Source organism: Hypanus sabinus, chromosome 8, assembly GCF_030144855.1.
Source record: "Hypanus sabinus isolate sHypSab1 chromosome 8, sHypSab1.hap1, whole genome shotgun sequence".
Taxonomy (NCBI): Eukaryota; Metazoa; Chordata; class Chondrichthyes; order Myliobatiformes; family Dasyatidae; genus Hypanus; species Hypanus sabinus.
The window spans coordinates 21,573,767-21,582,041 of NC_082713.1; the positions used below are offsets into that span (position 1 = coordinate 21,573,767).

At 42.7% G+C, this 8,275-nt stretch overlaps 1 long non-coding RNA gene across 1 annotated transcript in view; it reads left to right on the forward strand.

Moving 5' to 3' along the window:
* Positions 1-6,383, forward strand: part of LOC132397966 (uncharacterized) — a 111,905-nt gene extending 105,522 nt beyond the window's left edge. The window contains exon 3 of the long non-coding RNA XR_009513496.1: positions 5,907-6,383. This is a non-coding gene — a long non-coding RNA (uncharacterized LOC132397966). The remainder of the gene's footprint in view (positions 1-5,906) is intronic.
* The last annotated feature ends 1,892 nt before the right edge of the window (positions 6,384-8,275 follow it).

Genomic DNA, 8,275 nt, shown 5'->3' on the forward strand with positions numbered 1-8,275 from the left:
CCATCTCATATAAAATCCAGAACCACAGAAATACCAATGGAAGCTCCAAAGATCTCATCCCTCAGAGTTGAAGGATCTGCTGTTGGCAGCCAATGACCCAGTAGGGCTAAAGGTCTTAATCACTTACTGTATTTAGGACTATATTGGCAGGGTGGTCAAATATTTGTGCATTTTTATCTGGAATGACATTTGTAAATCAGATCTCAGACAGCTGAACTGAACTATACTGGGTAGCAAGTATGAAAGATTGGAAGAGAAAGACAGGCCATCAGTAAACTTGAAGAGTTTTAGTTAGATAGACAGATAGATAGATACTTAATTGATCCCAAAGGAAGTTACAGTACCACTGTAGCGTTACAAGTGCACAGATATACAAATATTAGAAGAGAAGTAAGAAAGAATAAAAAGTAAGTTACTTCAAACAGTCTAACCGGAGGGGATCATCACTTCCCCAGCTAAAGGTTGTCTCATTACAGAGCCTAATGGCCGAGGGTATGAATGACCTCATATAGCACTCTTTGGAGCAGCACAGTTGTCTTAGTCTATCAATAAAAGTACCTCTCTGTTCAGCCAAGGTGGCATGCAGAGGGTGTGAAACATTGTCCAGAATTGCCAGGATTTTCTAGAGGGTCCTTTGTTCCACCAGTCTCCAGTTTGACTCCTATAACAGAGGCAGCCTTTTTAATGAGTTACAAACATTTTAAAAAAATGTTGTCTGCGGAAAGGCTGTATACCTTTGGGAGTGAAGGTGTGGACAGCTCAGAGATGTTTCAACAGTGACTTCCTTCAGCTGGTTTGAGAATTATTGAAGCTGTCATTTTCCAAAAATATTCTAATATCCAACAGAGTAAAAAGTCTTGGCAGCACATTGTTAACAAATTACTGTAATGTGTGAATAATACTGATTGTTGGAACATTTATTGTTTGTGGGCTTAGTGTTGAATTTTTGCTTCAGATAATGACTTTGCAGTATGAGGGAGAAGCATCATGAAAGTCCAACATTCGCAAGGCAGATTTCAAGAAATATCTCCTCTGCTCATCTTCATCATCTTCATCGAGTACAGTGAATCTTGTCCAATATTGTCTAGAGAGAAAATCAAAGACATTTTTGGTGGGAGAGTCTAAGACCAGCGGACGCCAGCTCAGAGTAGAAGACCATCCTTTTTAGAACAGAGATGAGGGGGAATTTCTTCAGCCAGAAGGTGGTGAAAAAAGATAGACATTGCCACAGATGGCTATGGAGACCAAGTCATTTTTAAGGCAGCGGTTGATAGGGTCTTGATCAGTAAGGCTGTCAAAGGTTACGGTGAGAAGGCAGGAGAATGGGATTGAGGGAGATAGACAACCAGCTATAATGAAATGGCGGAGCAAAGTGCTGAATGGTATATTTTGCTTCCACTGTAGGGTTCTTGATCCTATGATCTAATTAGAACCAATCCAATTTAAAGGTCTTGAATCTGAATGTTGACTGTCTACTTCACTCCACATATGTTGCTTGGCCCCCTGCGTTCCTCTGGCAGCTTCACACTCACAACCCTTACCGGGACAACATTGGAATGCCCAAAGGTTCAAAGGTCAAATTTAATGTCAGAGAAATGTATACAATATATATCCTGGAATGCTTTTTTTTTGCAAACATCCACAAAAACACAGAAGTGCTCCAAAGAATGAATGACAGTTAAACGTGAAAACCCCAAGGTCCCCCCAGCTCCCCCCTCCTGCTCGTAACAATCCCCCCTCCCCCCATCAGCAAAAGAAAACTTGCAGTGGTACCATCACCGAGCCCATGCGTGTGCTAAGCAAAAGCAAAGACACAGACCAAAGTCTCCCCAAAGGCTCTGCGTTTCATCCGACAATCTACAAACCAAAGGTTCTCTCTCTCCCTGGCAAGGGAGAGGAAGGTGTCTCCCATTTTCACAGCGAGCGGGAGACATAACAACAACCCACTGGTTTACGATGTTAGAAGTCCGATTCATCACTTTTCTCGAGCTCTGTGTCCGAAGATCACAAAGACCTCAGTTCTCTGGACCCACAGTGAAAGTTTTTTTGGCCTCCACAACGAAACATGAGTCTTCTGCCGTGACACCGACCCTTGATCCGCCCGTCTCCAATTCCATGATCGAGACTCTCAGGCCGAACCCTTGGCATGTCGAATAATGGCCAGTTGTAAAACCCTGAGAACGCCTCCCATTCCCCAAAGAGCCGAAGCCTGCCTGTAACTCCAGGACAGAGTCTTCAAAAGAACCCTGAAAGGGAAAAATAAAGATATTAAAGATAGAAATAAAGCTGTTTCTGAAAATGCAAGCAAAGGAGTCACCATTAGGCGCCATCATCCTTCCTAAGCTCCGCCTCCGTCAACCTAATATATTGCATTTCTGTGTCTGAAATTGGGCTAAGTCCCTCCATCTCTACGGCAGAGGCAAATGAGCCACAGATCTACCAATATTGAATAAAAGAGGCCAATTTTTGAATTATTTTAACAGCTTCCATATGAGCATTATTTAAAACATTTGAAAACCCACATTAGCGCAAATAGGGAACTATATATATGCATGTAAAAACTTAGATTTCTCAATCACATTGTAGCCTCAAGATATTTTTTTGGCAAAATCTTTCCAGCATTTCAGTGTGCAGACTTTCAAAGGCAGGTAATTAAGGAACATTTTTTACTTGAATCAAAAATTTGGTATATTATGTTTGGATCAGGTGGGATTTGGGAAATGAAATGTTTCATGGAATCCAGAGTTATGCTTGGATTAGGAGTATGCATCCCTGGAGTTGACTAGAAGCTTGTGTGAACCCATAGTGTGATGTCTTGGATTTGGCAGCAACGTTTCAGACCTGGCTCATGCAGATCAGCCCAAATTAAATCCATCAGAATTTCTACAAAATATTGAAGTAACTATCCTTAAATCAATAATTTGAAAACAATCAAACTTAAACTGTGAGCTGAAGACTTAAGTCTTGCTTCAAGGCCTGTTGTTGAGAGAGACTGTCTCAAGCAAGATGCTGGGTGATTTGAGTGAAAGCACAGCCTGTGAGGGTGAGCTGGATCTAGTTATGCACAGTGAGGCTTTTTTCGCATGCAAGTGTTCACATTTCATGGCTGCTGTGCAACTGTGAGAAGTGGAGAGCTGGGAGAACAGAGGGAGACAAGGCCTGGCAAGGCAATTGTGCAAACTGAGATCTGAGGCAGTGGGAAAAATACAAACATTAGGAATGTTGAGAACTACAACAGCACATTTGGTTTTGACTGTCTACCTTAGATAACCAAGTTTCCATAACCTTTTGCTTTCCTGTCCAGCTGTAGATGGCTCTGTAACAGCAATTATGTCAAATGTTATTATTCTTTAGTACTGCAGGAAGCAGTTTTTGAAGGTTTGTTAAAGAAAGGCTTTACCATAGGGCATCATGTTAGCAGCTTGGAGCATCGAAGTTCAGAGTTCAATTCTGGTGCATTCTGTAAAGAGTCTCCTCCTTATGTCCTCCCTATGGAATGTATGGACTTTCCCTAGGTATTCTGGTTTCCTCCTGCTGTCCAAAAACATACCAGGTAGGTTAATTGGTAATTGTAAATTGTCCTGCGATTAATTTAGGTTTAATTGGGGCAGCATGGCTTGAAGGGTTGATAGGCCTACTTACCGCAGTATTGCTAAAATAAATATATGTAAAAATTAAATTCAGATCTGGTTGCCTCACTATAGGAAGGATGTGGAAACCATAGAAAGGGTGCAGAGGAGATTTACAAGGGTGTTGCCTGGATTGGGGAGCATGCCTTTTGAGAATAGGTTGAGTGAACTCGGCCTTTTCTCCTTGGAGCAATGGAGGATGAGAGGTAACCTGGTAGAGGTGTGTAAGATGATGAGAGGCATTGAACATGTGGATAGTCAGAGGCTTTTTCCTAAATTAGTTTCTAAATTAGGCATCCCTCTCGACCTAGATTGTGTGAGCTGAAACACAGGGGTGCAGTTCAATGGCACTTGCTTTACACTATTTGTATCAAATCAAATCAGCAAGGATTGTGCTGAGCAGCTTGCAAAAATTGCCCTGCTTCTGACACCAACATTGCATGCCCACAGCAAGTACCTGCCTAGCCCTCCGATCAGGGTCACATGAAGCCATGGGTGCAGGTGGTGTATGGTCGTATGAGCTGCTGGTGCATATCACAAGTCCTGGTTATGCGACCATTGACGCTAGGCAGACGATCTCTGAAGAGATTGGGAAATGGCTGGGGTCACCCGTTTGTAAAGACACGGCCCAGGGGAAAGCAATGGCAAAGCACTTCTGCAGAAAAATTTGCCAAGAACAATTGTGGTCATGAAAAAAGTCCATGATCACCTATGTTTGCTGTTGTGTGCTGGGGCAGCAGGCTGAGGGTAGCAGACATCAACAGAATCAAAAAACTCATTCGTAAGGCCAGTGATGTTGTGGGTGTGGAACTGGACTCTCTGACGGTGGTGTCTGAAAAGAGGATGCTGTCCACGTTGCATGCCATTTTGGACAATGACTCCCATCCACTCCATAATGTACTGGTTAGGCACAGGAGTACATTCAGCCAGAGACTCATTCCACCGAGATGCAACACTGAGTGTCATAGGAAGTCATTCCTACCTGTGGCCAACAAACTTTACAACTCCTCCCTCGGAGTGTCAGACACCCTGAGCCAATAGGCTGGTCCTGGACTTATTTCACTTGGCATGATTAACTTATTATTATTTAATTATTTATGGGTTTATATTGCTATATTTCTTCACTATTCTTGGTTGGTGCGGTTGTAACGAAACCCAATTTCCCTCGGGATCAATAAAGTATGTCTGTCTGTCTGTCTGTCTGTCTGTTATGTGACATGGCACATAACGAACAGACTTGTAGCTGGACTACAAAGCATTAAGTGAGACAGTAAGAAGGATTATCAGATCAGTGACCTCAGGGCTTTCAAAAACCATTAAGACTATGAGGGGGAGGGAGAAATATGCCTCCCATGAAGGATCATTGAGCTGAATTGTCAATTCTGCTTCTCTCTCCATAGATGATGCCTGACATGCTGAATATTCCCGCATTTTCCGTTTTTAATTCCAACATCTCTAGCTTGTGCTCTTTGACTTTTCTCCTATCCTGACTGCCTTGATACAGTGAGGATGAAGCAGTAGCTTTGTGATCCTGTGATTATGCAGAAAAAGGAAGAGACATAGGAACAGATTTAAGGTTTAGGCTTCATGCTGTGCATGAAGATGATGCTATTGTTGGTATTTATAAATTGAATATCTTTCAATACCCACGAATAACAACATGAGAGAAAGAGTCTGCCTGTCTCCTAACAAAAGGACACTAATCTCCTGAGCTGTATACTTATTCAGCTGTGTAATACAGTGTTTATAAAATATCTTTATTGACATTGGAAACAAGTTAAAGGCTCCCAGGGATAATTTCAATGTAATCAAGCTAAGCTGAATCATCTGAAAGGAAGAAACAGATAGTGTCTGTGAACCAATTCAGTTAATACAGAACTTGTAATGAGATTAAAGGGTCTTAAATTAAGACCAGGCAGAAAAGGGTCTGATACTGTTCCATAAAATGTATTTGTGGTTTCAATAAATGGCAGACATCTACACTGGCAACCCAAACCAACAGCATCAAATGGCATTCCAAAAACCCTTCAATTATAAAAGAACCAGAGGTGAGTCCATCACGATTAGATTTTGTGTGAGGTTTTGTTGTGAGTCACTGGGGAATTTTTCAGAACCATTTGTAGCAAATGGACCCCAATTTACTATCAACAAACTCATCAGGAATCACTGGAATGGAGGGCGAAGCTTATGGTGATGGTGATAACAATGACTCCTTTGCTTTCATCTTCGGAAACAGCACTATTTCTATATTTAATGTCTCTTTTTTTTTCCTTTCAGGGTTCTTTTGAAGACCCTGACCTGGAGTTACATGCACACTTTGGTTCTTTTTGAGAATGGCACCCGCTCTTAGGGCCTCACAAGCGGCTGCTTTTCGATATACCAAGGACGTGGCGTGAAAGACTAGTGTGCCTTCAGGATGGCGGATTTTCGTGTCTCTGGAGGCGGGTGGACTCGGGGCCGGTGCCTCCTCAGAAAACTGGGGTGTTATGAGAGTACATGGAAGAAAAGCGAAGCAAAAGACTTTTAACACCATGAATTGGAGAGTTGTTTTGTTATGTCTCCCCTCTCACTGTGAAACAGGACACCTCTTTTTCCCTTATTAGAGAGAGAGAGAGAGAGAGAGAGAGAGAGAGCCTGTGGTATTTTGAATTACTGGGTGAATGAGTAGTCTTTGGGAGTACTGCAAATCTGTGTCTTTATTGATGCTTTGCTGCACGCTTGAGTGCTCGGTGGGGATTGCTGATTTTTGCTGGTGGGGGGGATCGTTACTTTGCTGTGGGAGGGAGGAGCTTGGGGGGGACTTTGGGGACCTAACATTTAACTGTCTTTCATTCTCTGGGGCACACCGCTGTTTTCATGGATGTTTGTGAGTAAAAAGCATTTCAGGATGTATATTGTATACATTTCTCTGACATTAAATGTACCTATTGAAACTTATTGAAACCTATTGAATAACCCTCAGCTCATTTCGTACAACCTTTTTTTATGATAATATACATGTCATGGCCACTTTATTAGGTACACCTACTTGTTAATGCAAATATCTAGTCAGCCTGTCATGTCACTGCAACTCAGTAAATAAAAGCATGCAGACATGATCAAGAGGTTCAGTTGTTGTTCAGATCAGAACACCAGAATGAGGATGAAATCTGATGTAAGTGACTTTGACCATGAAATGATTGCTTGTGCTAGACAGGGTGGTTTGGATTTGTCAGAAACCACTGATCTCCTGGGACTTTCACACACAACTGTCTCTAGAGTTTATAAAGAATGGTGCAAAAAATTTAAAAACAAATGCAAAGGGTCAAAATGCCTTGTTACCGAAAAAGGTTGGAGGAGAATGGTCAGATTGGTTCAAGCTAAAGGGAACTCAATGGCCATTTTATTTAGTCTGCTTTAAGCAGAAAAAAATCGATAATTTTTTTACTAAATGATGGGTTCATATATTTTCTTGTCCATCAAGCCTTGAAAAAATAGTAGGTGTGTCTGCAGGGGCAGTGCTCTGTTCTGGATGTCAGATGTGGGATTTCCAGGAAACTTTCAGCCTCCCCGATGGCCACATCTGCTCCATAGGGAACGTGCTATGGAACTGGAGCTGCAGTTCAATGACCTTCAGCTCGCTAGGGTAAATAAGGAGGTGATAGACAGGAGTTACAGGGAGGTAGTCATCCCAAAGCTACAGGAGATAGTTTAATGGGTGACTGTCAAGAGAAGGAAGGGATAACGTCAGATAGTGGAGAGCACTGCTGTGTCTGCCCCCCTCAACAATAAATACTCCATTTTGAGTACATTTATGGGGGAGCGACCTACCTGGAGGAAGCAACCCTGGCTGTGCCTCTGGCACTGAGTCTGGCTCTGAAGGGTCGGAACTGGAGAGGATGGCAGCAGTAATAGGGGGCTCTATTATAATTAGGGGGACAGATAAGTGATTCTGTAGATGCTAAAAGGAAACACAGTTGTTAGTTTGCCTCCCAGGCACCAGGGTCTGTGATGTTTCTAAATGTGTCCACAATATCCTGAAAAGGGAAGGTGAGCAACCAGAAGTTATGGTGTGTATTGATACCAATGACACAGATAGCAAAAGTCCTTAAAAAGAATACACGGAGTAAGGAAGGAAGTTGAGAGGCAGGACCTCAAGGGTAGTAATCTCAGGATTACTGCCTGTGCCATGCGACAGTGAGAATGGGGTGGCAGATAAATATGTGGCTGAAAAACTGGAGTGAGAGGCAGGGATTCATGGGACTTCTGGATTATTGGGAACCATTCTGGGGCCAGTGTGACCTGTACAAAAGGGATGGGTTGCACTTGAATCTGAAAGGGACCAATATCCTTGCAGGCAGGATTGCTAGTGGTTTGGGAGTGGTTTAATTTAATATGACAGGGGATGGGAACCAGGATGATAGAGCTGAGGATGAGCCAGAGGGTTTACAAGTAGATGATGGGTGTAACATGAATGTAAGTGTAGCCTCCGTGCCCTAGTTGACCCACGTTCGCAGAGGGTAAACTGCCGTCGCCCCACCAGTAGTGCAACACTTCCGTGCAAATGCGGTGTAATGCTCCCCCAGTTCACGCTCACAAGACAAATACCAGACAATACCCAAAAGTGAGTTAAATAACTTTATAGTGATTTCTTAGTGATGGGTTAG